At 35.6% G+C, this 18,185-nt stretch overlaps 1 long non-coding RNA gene across 1 annotated transcript; it reads left to right on the top strand.

The window, feature by feature from the left end:
• Positions 1–15,161, top strand: LOC119765245. The gene is made up of 3 exons (XR_005276593.1): positions 1–327; positions 11,627–12,192; positions 15,013–15,161. It is a non-coding gene; the product is annotated as an uncharacterized LOC119765245 (long non-coding RNA).
• The last annotated feature ends 3,024 nt before the right edge of the window (positions 15,162–18,185 follow it).

Genomic DNA, 18,185 nt, shown 5'->3' with positions numbered 1-18,185 from the left:
CCGTGCCGTGGTCAGTCACGTTTCACTGTGCGCACTGGAAAGTCGTGTTTGTCGCGTGTGTTTTCTTCTAAAAACAAAAATTCACCGTTCTTTCGTCGTTCGTTCGTTCGTGTGTAAATCCTTGATTGTTTGTTTCTGCCGGCGGTGCATCATCGATCGTCGTCCTTTTTTTTTTTGGTGTTGCTGCAAGGAAGAAGACACACTTATACAAACGTAACGTTTGAAAACAGATAAAAAGAAGGTGGATTAGGAATACAAAAGCCGTGGTGCCGCCGCGTGTGTAAACGTGTATTTGTGTTGTTTTTTGAGCTACCGGAGATTTTTTGTGTAAGGAATCGAGTTCGAGTTGGTGTTTTTTTGAAATTGTGTGTTTTCTGTAGTTTTTGTTTTTGCGAGGTTGTCCTTCAGGACAACAAGTGGCGTTTAAGGAAGACCTGTAAATGTGGTTTTTGCGTTTAAAATAAGACTGAAACCACGAACCAAGCATCTGATTAGTATTGGTCTTTCTTGTCTGGATTTTGGATTTGCTGGATGCTGCGAGAGGGACGTTGGACATCGTCACTCTGGACCGAGGTCGTCTACTCTGTGATGGGCTTAGCAGAGGGTGATGAAGATGATAGAAGGCGAAATAATACGGGCTCTTTGGATTGGGCAGAGCAAGGTTTTATTCCGTTTCTTCTTACTCGCGGCAAGTCTGAGGTTGGGATTGCTTACTGATGATTAAAATTTTATGATGGTAGAAGGAGGATTAGCTCATTATTGGCGTCTGGTAAGGGTTATTCAAATCTGAGGTTCAAAGAGATTTGTATGCAGTTTGGGATGAAACTTCATCAATTCTATAAGAATTTAATGGGGAACTTATTTTAATAAATTTTTGATTTTCATATTTTATTTTTTTCTGCAATTAAAAAGTTGTTAAGTCAAGCAATTTTATTTGTTCTGAAAAGATCTAGAATTGTCCTAAGGGCTCTATTTCTGATGCGGTGTCAATCCAGAAAAACGAAAAGTGTTGCGTTACGTTACGTGACGATTCCCATTTAGACACTTGAAGTTCCCGTTCGTGTTTGGGAAGTGGTGCTACGCAACAATTGACTGTTGCGTGGAAATATCAACACTCAATAAAAAAAATCAAATTATTCGCTCTACAGCATTGCCTTGGCGTTCTCGATTGCGAGATTCCTACTCGAAACTAAGTGTCCGAAGGTTTGATTGTTGAGGCAATTGCAAACCTCTTTTTACACCTTAGCTTCCATCCACCCCGGGATTCGAACTGACGACCTTTAGATTGTGAGTCCAACTGCCTACAAGCGACTCCACCGAGAAACCGAGGACTGAGCTATCGACCTAACCTCTAGGTTAGTCCGGGGCCAACATTTACTTCCCCATCCGACGGAAGGCGTGATCAGACAAATCTCGTCTCTAAAAATGCCACCGGGACCTTCTGGGATCGAACCCAGGCTGACTGGGTGAGAGGCAATCACGCATACCCCTTTACCACGGGTCTGGCCATTGTCCATTTAACTTATTTTAAAGATAATTTTACCTCTTTTGGGAGAAAAAAAAGCACCAAAATTCCAATGCTTTTTCGTCTCTATAAAATCTTGTAAATCAAAATACAGTCCAGATTCAATTTTCCAAACTTTCGATTATCCGAAGTTCGATTATCTGAAGGTTTGTATGAGACTTTGGATAATCGAATCACAAACATTTTTTTTAAATTTCTTACTTTTATCATCAAATCAACTTTGAAATTTTGAATCACTTTAGAGCAGTTCCAGGGTTATACTTGAGCTCAACAGTGCTCCATTTAAAAAAAAAGCCAACAAAAAAAAAATCGTGATTCGATTGTCCGAAGTGATAAAAAGTCTAACTAACAGGATATCGTTGCCAAATAAAATTACAATTACAATTTAACCACACAGCAAAAAATCCGATGGTAAAATCGAATGCAAAAGCATGCACATCACCTTTGTGAGCAAAAGCATGTAATGTTGTATGCGAAAACGTGTACACAAAAAGCATGTGCCAAAGAAAAAAAACAGGTCTGCTCATCCCAAAAATAACATCAATCCGGCGAGCGTCATATTCAGATTACCAAGTCCGCGCCCCAAGCCTATCGGCTATCTTGCCGCTATGAATATAAAAGGATCTTCACCGATGTTGCTGTAGGTTCCCCATACATCGTATGCAGTCAACACAGTATACGACGTACGGAAAACCTACTGTTAGATTGGTATTGATCCAACTATTTACTCAACGGCGAGATAGCCGAGCGGGTTGGGGCGCAGACTTGGTAATCTGAATATGACTCTCACCGGATTGATGTTATTTTTGGGGTGAACCGACCTGATTATTTTTCTTCAGTACATGTTTTTTGTGTACACGTATTCTCTTACAATATTACATGCTTTTGCTCACAAAGGTGATGTGCATGCTTTTGCATGCGATTTTACACAGATTTTTTTCACTGTGCATGGCCTTCGGATAATCGAGTCTGGACTGTATGTGTAACCCTTAAAAAATCAAAACAATTACTTTCATCTCTGAGGCTTAATTTTCAATCAACATTTATGACGTTTTTTGCTCTTAGACGATTTAATATCCGCTTTAGGTGTTCAAAAACAACCAGAAAAAAAGTTTGATCGGGAGTTTTTATTAGAAAAGGTCTAAATATTTCTTCAGGTTTCTTATAAAAGCAACATAATAATTTCCATTTTTTTCTCAAAAAAAAAATCAATACATAAAATATTGATCGTCTAAGTTTCAAAACAAACAGTTTTGTATTTAAAACTTGTTCCTTTAAATAATAATAGAAATTTAGATCAATTTAAAAGCATTAAAATTTAGAATAAATTAGGATAAACCTTGAAAATGATGAATTTTGGAGATTTGTTTTCTTATCTGAATAATAGTTTTTTTGTGGCATCCAAATTTTGAAAGCCCAGCAAAATTTGAGTAAAAAATTATAACATTCAAATAACATTTTTTGTTATTGAAGACTAGTTGTAAAATAACAAAAAATAATAACAAAGATTTGTTCGAAAAATATCTCAAAATGTTATTAGTCTGGTATTACAATAACAATCCAATAACAAAAAAATCATAACGCAGAATAACAAATCTTGTTATAAATAACATAAAATGTTATTGGCAAAGTATTACCAAATATCAAAAAATGTTATTCCCATGTTATTTCCGTCTGCTCGGGGAAGCATATTTCAAAGCTGAGTTGAAAAAGTTTGATGATTTTTGAATTTTACTATTTTGCTTTTCAATTAACGTTTCACTAATTTTCGATGAACTCTTAGTGAAATTCACTCAGTTTATATTTTTTTATTTGGTTGAAACTTTGTGGGGTCTTCCACACACAGATTTTTTGTTGATTTCTTAATTAACTTTTTATTCTAAAAAAACAATTTTCCAAAATCCTTATTTTTTGATTTTTGAAGGTTTTTTTTATATACTTTAGGGGACTTTAGGGGATCATAGAGAAGTTTGAACAAAATATTGGCCGCCAAGTCATGATTTTTTGAAAAAAAAAAATGATTTTTCGAAATAGAAATTATAGTCATTTTTTTAGACACTGGCTTTTAAGATTTTTTTAAAATAGTGTACTGTTTTCAAGATATTAATTTGAAGCTTAATTTTAACTGAATAATTTCCGATTTTCGATTTTTTTAAAGTGTCCATGATTGTACACTCTTGAAAATATTTTTCTTTTGAAGTTCAGAAAATTTCCAATAAAGTTACCTTAGAAACGTTGAAGATTGAAATTTTAAACATTTTTTCTTTGGTTGCTGAAATACAGCAAAAAAAAAAAGAAACAAGAAAGTTGAAATTTTTTAAGTCTCATCCAAACATTCCCAAACATATCTCACTAACTTATGGCCCAATATTCAATGTTGTAAAAAGAAACATTTGTGAAATTTTATGATACTTAAAAAAACAATATGAAAATTTTGGAATCAAATATGCGTAATATTGAATTTTTGGCCCATTTTAAATGTTAATGCTGATTCCAAAATAAAAAAATAAATAAACTGGCACCACTGGATTCACATTCCTTTGCCGTCGTGCTAACTTGTCGTACGTGCATTTTGGGCCAAATTGAGTTAAGAACACCATTTTGTGCAGCTCACAATGGCTCACCTTTTGACCTTCACAGATCCCCAAAATTCGATTTCAATCCTGAGATATTCAATGAAAACCAAAAAACTCCGTTTTTGTCACTTTACATATGAAAGTAGTTTCAATCTTCTATCCTGTCGCTCCCTGAAAATTGATGTGAGTGCGACAACTGGCCAAAGAGATTTCAGGTCAGAACGCGTTTGACGCACGTACAAGTTAGACTGCCGTAAACATTTGTAACTATAACTCGGGACTCCAGCAACCAATTTCAACCAAACTGCGGGACATTGCACATAATGGTCGGCCAAACAAAACGTATGTTTGTTATTGTTTACATTGCGTGCTCTAGTTTTTGCAGCACGACGACGTCGATTTGTCAAGATAGCTTGCAGCACTCCAACTTAACTGTCCGAATACTGACTCTTTTTTCAGATTCTGTTTCGAACAGTTCATTGTCTTTTGCAAGCAGAACATAACCAAACTTTTCGGCGCCCTCAGCAAACGTCAAATCAATATAAATTGCTGCCGGATCTTTTCCGGGAGAGACCCGGTTTCCAAAAAAAGGTAAACAAATCTCTTTGTGCATCAGCCAATTGAAACAAAACAAACTGAATTTAAATGTAAATGAAAAAAGAAGAAAACTCGAGGTGACATTTCAATGTTTTGGACCATAGATTAGAAACTGACACAAAAGTTTGCTTGACAAATTTTAAAATGTTTTGCAAATGTTTGACAGCAGCATAACCCAGTCACGAAATATTCTTGCAGAGCTGGTTCTGTCAGAATCCTGCTAGAATGGTGGGACATTTCTGCTAGGATACTCTTAAGAATGTCCAGCTCTGTGCTGTGCTAGAACCCTGCTGGAACGCCGTGAATGGGAGTGTCTCTCTGTAGTAACTTTTCAAAAGGGTGAAACCTTGGATGTAAACAAACAGTCTATCCCACTTGCTCTCGTGACAGTTCACTTTGAGTAAGTTTTGAGTATCGAGTCAGTTTTAATAGATGTTGGCCCTACACGCTAAAATTTCGCTTATTTCTTATGGGGTATTAGGAAGTGTTTATAAACACTTACAAACATTCTCAAGTAAAATTTACAATTTGAGCAATGTCAAAACTGTTCAAAATAAGTTTTTTTCTCCATAAAACGAATAAATCCACCTCATTAGACGAGCTAGTTCTCCTCACCATCTCCCTTCATTTAAACACCTTACCGCAATCTTTAAACTTGCCTCACGCATCGTTTCACGACTTGCCGCCCGGTTACAATTGTCTGTCACGATCTCTTCCACCAACACAGCCTCACACACACACACACACACGTGCGAAAGCCGGTTTTTCGGGAAAGAATTCACCACACTCTCGTTGCAGTCTTCTTCTTTTTCTCGTGTGTGTTAAAAAGCGACTTGATAAACATGATTGTTGTGCCCTTTTTGTTGATGTTGTTGTTTTTATGCCGGGGTTGACGTCGGTGAAGGGTTTGTCATCGACTTGTGTTGGCGCAAAAACGTTAATTTCAAGTTGAAGGTTCATCAAGAGAGCCCTAATTGCGGGCGTGGTGAATTTAAAAGTGGGCGCTCCGTCAATTTAAAAAGACCTTTTTTTGCAAAGTTGCTTTTGTCTCGAAAAAGAACAGGTTTAAGGTAACATTCCGAAAGGGCGTAACAGTTGATGTGGTGTTTACATCTAAAATTATATTTTTATGTAAAATTATCCCACCATATTTCGACCTTTTCGGAAGAGGCCTTTTTTGGTGTGCGCGAGCTTCGTCGATTCGTTCGACAGTTCAATGTTTTCCAAATTGTTGTTGATATTTACGTTTAAAAAGGGTGGAGGAAGAAGAAGCTGAGGGTGAGGGAGGAGGCAGAGAAAATGATGATGCTTCAAGAGGGAAAAGTATGATTGGGGATGATGATGGCGCGTCGAGAAATTAGAGTTACATTTACGTTGCCGATTACATGCCACTTTTGGGGGCCTTTTGGCTGGCAATTTCCTTTTGACGTGTAATTAAGCGTGTGTGAGTGTGGAGGTTTCTTGTTGATGAAAAGGCAGCTGAATTTTTGAGAATTTTGCATGATAACTGCAAGTTTGATGTCTTTTTGTCTGTGCTACACAAATGTCAAAAAGATAAACAATGCAGTTTGGTAACAGAAAATTTGACAGATGTCACTGTCAGTGCTGCCAATTGAACGGAATTTCGACAGCTTTGAGCTCGTTGAAACGAGGACACAGCTGAACAGATGTGATTCTGCTTTAAGACGCAAAACGTCACCTTGAATGTCAAAAAGTGTCTACAAACAAACTTCTAGCCCGAAGGGCAAGTGCATCACCGTCCTAAACGCACAATAATCACTCTGCTAAAGTGTGAATTCCGTACCAGGTGGCAACTGTAAACAAACCGAGCTCGGGGAAGTGACGCGGGTTGGCATTTGTAATATGTCATTGAGATTTGGATGTACGCAACAACAACAAAAGAGGGCGCCACTCCACTCCAATATCAACAACACACTTCACACTTACAATGCAGTACAATGTGTACACAAAAGTGGAGGAGGAGGGTGGCGTTTACAATGGAAAAGAAGAAGATTTACCCATGGTAGTAAGGAAATTTCACTTTCTGTGTGAGTTTTCATAAATACTCCGACTGGATGGCGTGTCTCTGTGGTGGGCTTTTGACAGCTACGCGCGTGATGTGCGTGAGATAAGTTTTATCAAAAGTTTAAAGTTAGCTTTGTCTTGAAAAGGTGCATTGGCCCTGCCCAAGGGAACGCCTAATCAGAATACAATTGTGTGGAAAAAGTATCGTCCGACAAACTTTTACTTTTCTTGACATTGAGCTCTCTGCGTAGGTAAACAATGTTACGAGAGTGAGGTTATGTTCGGTTCATTAAACGCTACAAATGATTAAAATTTCTCGGATGAACAATGCAGAAGTTTTGTTCCCAATTACTGGAGGAAAACATAAACAGATTAATTTGACAATTAAAAGTCAGTATTGTGTCAAAGTGGTTCAAACTGTCAACCATGTCACAGACTCATCAGATGAGCAAACCTCGAAGTAATCAACTTTGCGATGAAGACCACCTTAACTGTTACCATCATCCGCTAATTAGGCGTTCCCGTTCAGAACTAAACAGACTCGACGTGGATGACACTTCACACTCCACACACACACATTTGTTTGAGGTTATCGTCCGCACCGTATTAGACACGTGTGCTGTCAAGTCGTACTTTTTCTTTTGTTTTTAAGCCAAAGACTCGTTTCATTCATCAAACACACTTGATTTTTTTGTGGTTTTGTGCGCCAAACACCGAAATAATGAGCAAAAGAGTGAGAAGTAACGGAAAGAACACCCGCGAGAAAAAAAGAAAGAAACAAGACGAAAAAGAGGCAATCAGAGAGAAAGGAGAAAAGATAAAAGAATTGCGCGAACGAATTGGTTGCTTTGTTTTCCTTTTTGTTGCGTCTTTTTCTCTACGTTCTTTTTTCCTTTTCTAACCATCATTATCTCTGGAGCGAGTCCGTTTCTTGAAAAATAAAATCTTCCTTCTCTTCAACTTTGTTGTCTGTGGTAAATCAGCTAAATTGAAAACAATTTAAAACAACAAAAGAGCGAAACACACACAAGAGTAGCGAAAACAATCGAAATCACCCACTCACACAGGGGCTCAGCATCGCAAGAGAGTGTGTGTGCAGAGGAAGAACTGAAAAGAGGAAGAAAGCCGACGTCCGGAATTTTTCAAACTCGGTGAAGTATCAAAACCAGGTGAAACAATTGCTTCTGGAAGATCTTGCTTTTTTTCGCTGTTTTTTTTTGGTTTTTGGTGGCTTGCACCACATTATATCTCTCCATTTTGGGCTTCTTGGTGCGTGTGTTTCAGTAATTTGTGCAGAGAAATAGCGGATTTTTGGGGTTATTTGAGGAGCTTTTTGAGTGTGTGTGTTTGGACTGGTGAAAAGAGATCATTTTCTTTGCTTGAGAGGAGCTTTTTGTTAAAACTTAAAATTCACTGAGAAATTTTTTGATTTGTTTATTAATATCTCATTTTAATTAATTTTAAAGATAAAACATTCAACTAAACGGAAAAAAAATCATCAGATATAAAATACAGATCAAACAAGTAAAAAATACCACTCAAATGATAATAAATAATAATATATTTAAAATAAACATAAATCCCAACAACATTTTTGCTTAGTTTGTTTTACGCAGGCGCCAAAAAATGCTCTTTTGAAAAAAAAAAAGCTGAATTTGTATTTTTCATCATGTTTTGAATTTCTTATGCAGTCAGAACCTCATAAAAATACGCTGGAAACTTGAAAAAAGTGGAAGCACAAAAGGTCGAAAAACATCAGGTTGAATAGACAAAACGTCGAAATTGGACAAAGAGTCGAAAGATCAAAAGGTCGAATGTGTAAAAAATAATAAACAAAAAGTAATAGTTATAAATTTTAAAATATTCTTGATAAATTTGTTTTCTTACTAATAGAATGACTTCCAAACCATTTTTTAAGTTGTTTTTCTATTCCGCAGAAAAATATATATATTTTTTAATAATATTGACAGTCCTATTCTTTGCGCAGTATTTTTTTAAAAAGATCTGATTTTTAAATATTTTGGAAGTTTTTACTAAGCTCATTAAAAAAAAATGATGGTTGGAATATTTCATCTTTCCTTTCTTACAAACATAAACAGTTTCAAAAAAGAGCGAAAAAGTCTTGACTCTTGAATGTATGAAGTTTTGTATCCTATCCACACTTTAAAAAAATATTTCAATTTAATTTTTAAATTTAAACCCTTCTTTCTTCGATTTTCATGAATGTTTTTTTTAAGTAGAGCTCAAAATTTAATAAATATGGAAGTAAAAATAATGAAAACTGTTATTTATTCGTTTAGGATCACATTTTTTTTGTTGAAAGAAATTCGGTCTTTTGTCCACTCGATTGACATTCTATCCATTCGACCTTATGTCTTTCGACCTTTTGTCAAACATTCATCACTACACAGAAAAAAAATAATGGTAATATTACATCTTGGAAGGGGTACATCTTTTATGTCAGAAAAAAGTGTAATTTTACCTCTGAAAATGTGTAATTTTACCACTAGAAACGTGTAATGCTAGGTGTAATGTCACTTTTTCAGTCTAAATTGAGGTAAAATTACATCATATAAGAGTTAATATTCAAGCTTCCAAAATTACAGCTTCCAAATTTACACATTTGTTTACTGTGTACAGTTGTGGAACCATCACTTATTTGCAAAATATCAATGAATTTATGAAAATATTTTTTTCTTTGAGTTTCACGTCTTTTTCCGATCTGTGGTCCCCAAATTCAGGTTTGAAAAAAAAAAAATAGATTTTAAGTTTTTTTTTAATTTTTCTAAATACTATTTTTCAAGTTTGATTTGATATCAAACGACGCGAAATTTGGTGTAGATTTTGAATACGTTAAATTTTTAGTGTTAAATACATTTTATCAAAACACCATATTTTTTAAAAAAATATGGCACAATGGGTGCCAAACGACGTGAAATTTTGAGAAAAAATCACTACATCAGAGTTCTGGTTTAAAAATATTTCTATTTTTTTTTAAAATCCCTTAATTTTTTGGAAAATTATGATGTAGTGAAAATCTAAACAAAATTAAATGAAGAGCTTTTTTCAAATAAATGTTTTTCTTATTAATCAAATTTGAAATATTTGTTTTCTAAAAACAAGGAAATTATAACAGTTAAAGCAATGGTGTTGAAAAAATCTTCAAAAATTTTACGATATTTGGTACCCGTACTGCAATTATAGGTATTTAAAAAATACGGTTTTTTGTGTAAAAATTTAAGAATTTTACACTTAAAACTCGGATGAAGTCAACATCTCTACAAAATTTAACGTAGCTTGAAAACGATATTATAAATGATTTAAACTTGAGTATTTCCAAAATAACACAGTATTTTGTAAAAATTATAGTATTCGATAAAGTCTTAGACTTTCGAAAATTTTGTGTCGCTGGATATGTTCCATGTTAAGTTTTTTTTATTTTCTTAAATCTTTATTTTCTTAATCTTAATTACAAAATAATTTTTCAAAAGAACTATTTAAGTTTGAAAAGTAAATTTAAATAAGTTATCGTCTGTAAAATTATCGGTAACTACTGAATACTCTCTCGTCTACTCATCCTCTCTCTCTCTGATCGGCTAGTATGCGATCTGCTCAGACATGCCAATCGCTCTCCGCTGCTCGGAGCTGATTCAAAATCGTCTGCGATCGGTCGCGATTCAATCATTGATGCGATTGCTTGAAATCAATGTTTTCAAAATGATTTGGTCACAATTTTGTGCCAAAAACTTCCTAGACACATTTGACAGCAAGTGACACAATGAAAAGTCCAAATTGACGGCCAAACGAATGGAGTGGTTGGGTGCGCGCTGACGATTCAAGCGATTGGATCGACGACGAGTTCGTGATCTCTAGTCAGTTTTACCACTGATTTCGAATAATTTGGAGTTAGGTTGACCGGGTTGACCAAATCCTCAGTCCATATCCCAAGTCTAAGCAAATTGGGTACTAAAGCCCTATGCCAATTTTTATGTACAACGGTAAAAAACACGATTAAAAACCATTTCTGATCACTTTTTTTCATTTTAATGCAAAATTTTTTTTTGACAAGACAACATTTTTTCGATGGATCAACTATGGTCCCCTTGGAACGACCTGTCAAGTAGGAGCTTTTCTGTCAAGAAGGACCGCGAGGTTAATTTTTCAAAATTGATTTAAAAATCCATTTTAAGCTCTTTATGTTCGTACAAAGGGTCATTGTACTCAGAAAAATAAGCTTTATCGCTGTGAACAATAATATCAGCAATCTAAGCTTCATTTTAGGACCCAATTGGCGATGGAAGAATCACGAACGAAAGTGTTTCATTGAGCACTCACTGAGAAAGATATTCGGATTGTGTCTCTCTTAAACGAATAAAGACAAACCAAGCACGATTTCTTCTGCCTTTTATAAAATAGTTCAAAAAGCTCTAGTTTTGGTCAAAGTTCCGCCCTTGTACTGATTCGATTATTACGCCTTTTCTCCGGTTATTGACAGCTTATTACGCGGTGAAAGCACCCCAAAATTGATGCTCCATTGTTGTCGCATCCCCTTTTTTCATCCCCCACCTCCGCAAAAAAAAAAGAACCCAATTCGCACAGGAAGAAACCACGCCACCAGCCGGCGCTCCACATCGCAGCATCCATTGAATCCAAAATCAAACTGCCAGCTGAAGAAAAAGCACCGCTTGCTATTCTCCACACGTGCATCGAGACGCCCGCACACACACACGCACGCACACACGTTACTCGCACACACACTCACACGTGTTTGTGAGTTTAACGCGCTGAATCTGTTCCACTTGAAAATTTACCTCGCCTTTGTTTTACTTTCTCCCTCTCATCTCACCCCTAACTCATCTTCTTTTCTTCTTTTTCGTTGTTTCTTCTTTCTCCCATCTTCTAGGAAGGTTATCAACACGCGCGGTCGGCCGCTCAATCTCCCTCTCTCTCGCGCCAGCATCCCAAAACGTCAACAAACTTGCCCCGACCGTCATCATCGTCATTGAAGGGGTGGTGAGAGTGTATTGGTAGAGCGCGGTTTTGTTGTCGGAAGCTGTGTGTGCGACGACGAAGAAGCTGAAGAGCCCATCCAAGTAGCCCGAAAACAAGTTTTTTTCTGCAAGTGCGTCGGTAGTGTTGGTGCAAGTGCATTTTTATCTCGTTCATAAAAGGAAGCAAAACGGGTGCAAAATAGGAGTGCGAGTGTGTGCGTGTGAGCAATTGAAAAAGGGTAATTTTTACGCTAAAATCACTGCCTTGACCGCGTAAACAAAGGAGCTTGAGATTGAGAGAAAGAACGGGAGAAAACGAGAGAGAGAGAGTGAAGAAGTTGTAAAGAAGAAGATTGTCGTCAAAACAAAAAGCAAGTGGACACTGCGCGGCGACGACGCGAACGAGGAAGGGAGAAAGGAGTGAAAAGAAGAGAAGCAGGAGAGTAACCGGAAGAACGTGACACCGAAACCTGAAAGGGTGAGTTTAGCCGTTTAGCGCTGAACATGGGTGCGCTTGTTTTTGCTTGAACACATTTCCAGAAGCGTCCAGTTTAAAACGTGTTCGATCATGTCATCGTGTGCCACCCTGGTTGTTTGATTATTTGAGATGTTTTTTTTTTAACTGAAAAAAATGAAAAAAGAACTTGGGTTCAAAAGGTTTAAACTCCATAGGTTTTTATTTAACTTCACAATTTAAAAAAATCATGGTCATAGGGTATATGGCCCTATTTTGGACCTACTATGCAAAGCGTCAACATATTTCGCATAGTTCTCAGGAACGGTCTAACTAATTTGGCTCGTTTCAGGATTGTTTTGTGCCTTAATTTATGCTTTAAAAAGTGTACTATTGTAAATTTAAAATAATTTAACCATTCCATTGTTATAAGCATTTCAAGTAAAACATTTTTTGGATGCTTTTTGGACTTATTGAATGTATTTTGGAGACATCGCTGAACCTATTTTGGACCCACACTCTGATTGGTTGAAATTTGGACAACTCGAATTGCGGCGTGCGGCGGCAACACGCACACTTACAAAAACTCGGTTTGATAAACCAAAGGGCCTATCCACGATTATAATTTGGAAAATATTTATTTCAGAAATTAAACAATTATGATGAAACATTGGATTTGAATTTGAAAACGTGTTTTAATCATATTGAATGGAAACTCACGCATCTTTAGCAGGTCTCTGTCCTATTTACAATTTGCATATTCTTACGACCTAATTGTTCAAGCATTAGAACATAAAAGACAACACCTTATCTTAAAATTAAATGAATGACACAGATACATAACAAGTTACAATGAAAAAAGGTTCTAAATTTTACGCAGAGCTTATGTTCAAATATGTATTATTAAACAATCAAGAAATTTTAAAGGGAGATTATAGCTTGTAACTTGGTGAAACTTTCTCATCTGACATGTTAAACTTTACAGTTGCTTGACAAAAAGTTTAACTACATGTTGCACTTTAAAAAAAAATGTAATATTTGAAGAAAATCTTTGTTTGAATACCAGGGTGCCTTTGATAGTCATAGTTTGTTTTGTTAAAAGCAGATTTGAGATTTTCAAACATTATTTTTACTTCGAACTTATCATCAATTAGGTTGCTGATATAATTTTAAGAAAATCATTTATGTCAATACTTAGTTAATTATGTTTATAAGCTTTTTAATATAATACATATAAATTTTAGGTAATATTGTTAAAAATTTAGAACTTTGCCTGAAATTCGTTGAAACTAGTTTTGTTTATTAAATTATGGATTTATATTACATGTATAACTGAATCAAAAGTTTTCACATTTTTAATAAAATTTGTTTTACTGGAAATGCCTTAAAATTATGAGATTTTTTTAACTATGTTTCAAAAAAAAAAAATATTTAATAATATTTATATTACTTAATTAACCTTTTCCTAGTAGAAGATTGACCGAAGAATCCGAAAATGCATTCCGTTTTACGATTCAAAATCATGTTCATTGAAAAAATCATGACACGTTGAGAAGATGAAAATAATGCTATTTATCAACATTTTCTTAGTTATAGTTAACTAACTTTTTAAACTTTTCAAAATTTCATTAAAAGTTCTACATGAGATACTTTGAGCACTTCTCTACCACGGTCAGTATGATTCCAAACCATTCCGTACGTATTCAATTTTTATTCTTCATTTTTCGGAAAAATATCAAACCTATCCAAGTCACCCCGGCTATATGTCTCAAATCATAAAATTCATAATGTTAACATCGCATTAACCTCTTTGCTTTTTTTTTCGAAGATTTTTATTTTTCTAGCTGGTTTAATTGTGTTTCTAACATGATTGACACGGTAAAAATTAAAAGTGTAATTTATTATAAACCAACGCTGCCAATTGTTAAAAAATCGTTATACCTGTATTTTTAAAAATTATATATAGATAAATGTGCAAAAATCAGATAAAACTTACAAAAATATATTTTCCATTTGTATATTTCTCTGATTAGTTTGCAATATGGCTTAAAGGCCATCACGATCTCCGACACATTTTTGATTTTTTTTTTTTGAACCAAACCAAATTTTGTTTGTTTTCCAGTAAAGAGCATTTAAAAGACGTGCAAATGATAATTCAAAGCATTTTTTATTTATAATTCGTAAATCGATCGAGAACTAATCGAAAAATTTATTTGTTTACAACTAGCACTTAGGATCTTTTTAAAACTAACTCAAGATTTTTTAAATTTAATTCATACGACTTTTTCAAAAACCACTCGTAAACGATGTTGACAGCTCCTGTCACGGTGACAGCTGACGATTTAATGAACTAGACCCTTTAGGGTTTTCAATCGTTTTCCCTTCAATTCCAACAGGGTAGCCAGTTTGCATTTTTTTGAAGCAAAAATTAAAAATATATGCGGCTAAATTGGTGATAATGATGTTAAGACAAAAATAAATCAACATCTGTTCAAATTTTGGGATACTTTGCAATCGGTCCTAACAATCATCTAAATCTCTAGCATCAATTTGCATTTTTATCGTTTAAAAAACATATTTTCATTGTTTCTGTTAATCATTTGCTTTTTAAAGCTTAGATTTCATTCAAATAAAAACAGTAAAGAAATTCAATTTAAAATATTAAATGTAAAAATTTCAGTCAATTTCAATGAAATATCGAAATAAATTGATAAACAAAACTGGCAACACCTTGTTATGCATGTGTTGGTGACAGCCTTGAACCGACGGCAAAGTAGCTCCAAAAACTGATCCAACGCGGCTGATTTGAAAAAATATTTTGAAATGAGTTTTTTTCGATAATAGAATAGTTATTTCAATGGTTTAGTGACGGAAAACAAGAGAGAGTTAAATAAGCAACAGTTACATTGCTCGGAAACCGGACGAAATTGCTTGGTGTCAGTGCAAAACAGAAAAAATCATCAAGGTGGCGCGAGCCAAATCTGATAAGCAACGAGGCCGGAATTTTTGGACCTAATCGATGTGCTAGGAAAATGAAAGGAAGTTCGAATGGCGTTGGAAAATGTGGCTGAAAAAGCGGAAATAATCAAAAATTTCAACATTTTTGGAAGAGGTAAGATACAAAACGATCCTGCCTACACTTTCTGTTGGTTGGATTCAGTGAATTCGTACTTTAAAAGCCTGAACTACCTCGATTAATAAAAATAGGTCCAAAATAGGTACTAGGTCCAAAATAGGGTCATATACCCTATTACATCTGGGATGGGGTACACCTTTTATGTCAGAAAAAAATGTGTAATTTTACTACTTTTCCTGTTTAATATAACTTTTTTCAGTGTAAATTGAGCTCCAAATTGACGTTGTCGTGCTATCTTGTCGCACGTCGCTTTTTGACGTTCCGAGAAAAACGTATTTAATTTTTGACCCTGAAAAAAAAAAATAAAACTAAACGCAATGTAAACAAAAACACGTTTTGTTTGGTTTTTCCATTCTGTGCATTGTCCCAAAGTTTGATTTAATTTCGTTACCGGAGTCCCGAGTTATAATTAAAAGTATTTACAGTCGTCGATCAAGTACGTGTGTCAAACGCGCTCTGACTAATATTCCTTTGGCCAGTTGTCACACTTACAGCTGTTGTCAGGTAGTGTCAAGATAGCACAATAGTGACAGATCTCAAGATTTAAATCATTTTTTTTTTTGGGATCAATGAAGGTCAAACGGTGACTACGACGAAATAGAAAAAGCTTGAAATGTTCAGAAACTTTTTTTAACCAAGCAGACAGTAGTCCCAATTATACAACAGCCTTTTATTTTGCACAATTTTCCAACCCCATTTTCATCGCATGACATTTGCTGTCATTTCCAACTTTCAAAGTTTGGCCATTTCTAAACCAAAAATTACTCTTCCCAAACTCGTTGCTCCACTTTCGAGAGTTGGTGGAAACCTACTGCTCTACAAACTACCCTGCCCCAAACAGTTCCATTGTGCTTCAACCAATTTGCAACTGAAATTTTCTACGCCTCGGTAACACCGGTGGTCCTCGTTTGACAGTTTGGAACCATCTTAAGCCCCAGTAGTACCTTCCACCCCCAACAGTTACATCGATCTGAAGCTCGTTTTTTAAGTCCAAAAGTTCGACGGTTTTTTTCTTACCGCGCCCAATTTTCAAATTTTTCCGCGCGCTTTTACGTCACTGCATTGTTCGTGAAAAGCTCTTTTTTCCAACTGCCTTTGGCCAGAGTATAAGAAACAATACTCGAACCGAGAAGAAATCAATTTCCGTGGGCCACAGACACGGTTTGCGTCGTATTTGTGGGCCAGAGAGTGTGTATTACCTTGTTACATGAGATGAGAAGTAAATTTAAGGTGGGTTGGGCATTGGAACCGTTGAGTTATTTTGAGTTAACATAATTGGTGGGAAACCGTTGAATGATGTATTTTTTTCATGATTTTTGCACTGACTTATATTTTTATGTGTTATACACAGAATAAAAAAGTATTTTTCCACTTCATGGAATAGTCAAATCTAATGAAATTGTGGAATTTTGGTGTAACCTGCCAAATCACACGTAAACTTGGAATTTTCCATGCGATGTTATGTAAATTTCCACGCAACTTGCATTTCATTTTACATTATTTATCATCATTTTTAAGTCTGAAAAAATGTGTAATTTTACCTCTCAAAATGTGTAAATTTACTTCTTTTCCGGCGTATTGCCACTTTTCAATCAAAACTGAGATAAATTTACATCATAAAAATGTAATAAACCGTACAATTTATAGTTCGAAATTTACACGTTGTTTTACTGCGTATGCTCAAATGTAAATTTTCGCCTTCCATTACAGGTCTGAATTGTATGTTCAAACGTCATCTAACAAAAATATGTTGGCTTTTAGAAAATTCATAATTGAAAATTTCTAAACAAATTCTAAATCAATTGAACCTAAATCATTCAATACCCCCTAAGGTTGCATAACGACACACGATTACAGCATATTTTCCAGCACATTTCAGCCCATCTGGGTCACCGAAAAAGGGTTGAATCACGTTACATTACCATACCCCATTCTTCAAACTTCAATCATATCGCACACAAACTGCTCGGCCTCATACGAGGTATATCACACTTGCCCGAATCACGATGATGATCGCACAAGATAATAACACAGCATCGATCGACGGCCACCATCCACCATCTGAGCGATCTGGCTCCTGTTACGCGGAACCAGTGTCCGTCCAACGAGATCTACGGATCTTCGGAGCGCGCGCGCGGTTTCTTCCATTTTCTGCATCTCATCTTGTGCGAACAAAACTGAGCTGGCAGAAAGGAGGAAAAGAGTGTAAAGAGGGCTTTTGCGCAACCTTCTTCCTACACAGTACAAAAAAAGTTATGTAATTTTGCATTAATTTTTGTTGAAATGTGAAACTACACGTAAAAGATGTAAACATTCTTCAAGTATTATTAACTTACCTACTTTGGTGTAATTTTACCTATTCTAACATGTAATTTTACATTTTTTGATGGAATATGTAAAATTACACACTTTGTTAGAGAAAATTACATGATTTTTTTAAACAGTGTCGCGAGGTCCAGCCAGAAAAGATTGTAAGGGGTGAAGGACTGAAGGGGGGAGATCTTTAGAGTGGGTTGAGCTGGTCTTCACGCCAGATGATGTGGTTGAGTTTGAGATCCAACACGCGGGTTGGTGGTGTGGCCTACATGTTTACTACATTGGTATTTTTGCTTTTTTTTGCAATTTTGTTGACTCAGTTGCATAGACTAGACACCAGCGGCCAGACTAGACGAAACGAATGTGTGTGGGGGGCAAGTTGGGTTTCCAGTTGTGGTCGTCGAAAAACGAGACCTGCCAGAAGTAAAGGGGTAACACTACATGGGGGCCAACTCGTGGCAGGGTTGGACCATAACCTGGGTTAACACGTTATCCAGACATGACAAGTTAATTATCAGAGGAACTGTAACATGGGATTAACACGGTTGAATTATTATTTAATGGT

This window comes from Culex quinquefasciatus, chromosome 1 (genome assembly GCF_015732765.1).
Source record: "Culex quinquefasciatus strain JHB chromosome 1, VPISU_Cqui_1.0_pri_paternal, whole genome shotgun sequence".
Classification (NCBI taxonomy): domain Eukaryota; kingdom Metazoa; phylum Arthropoda; class Insecta; order Diptera; family Culicidae; genus Culex; species Culex quinquefasciatus.
This window is presented reverse-complemented; position numbering and strand designations above follow the sequence as displayed.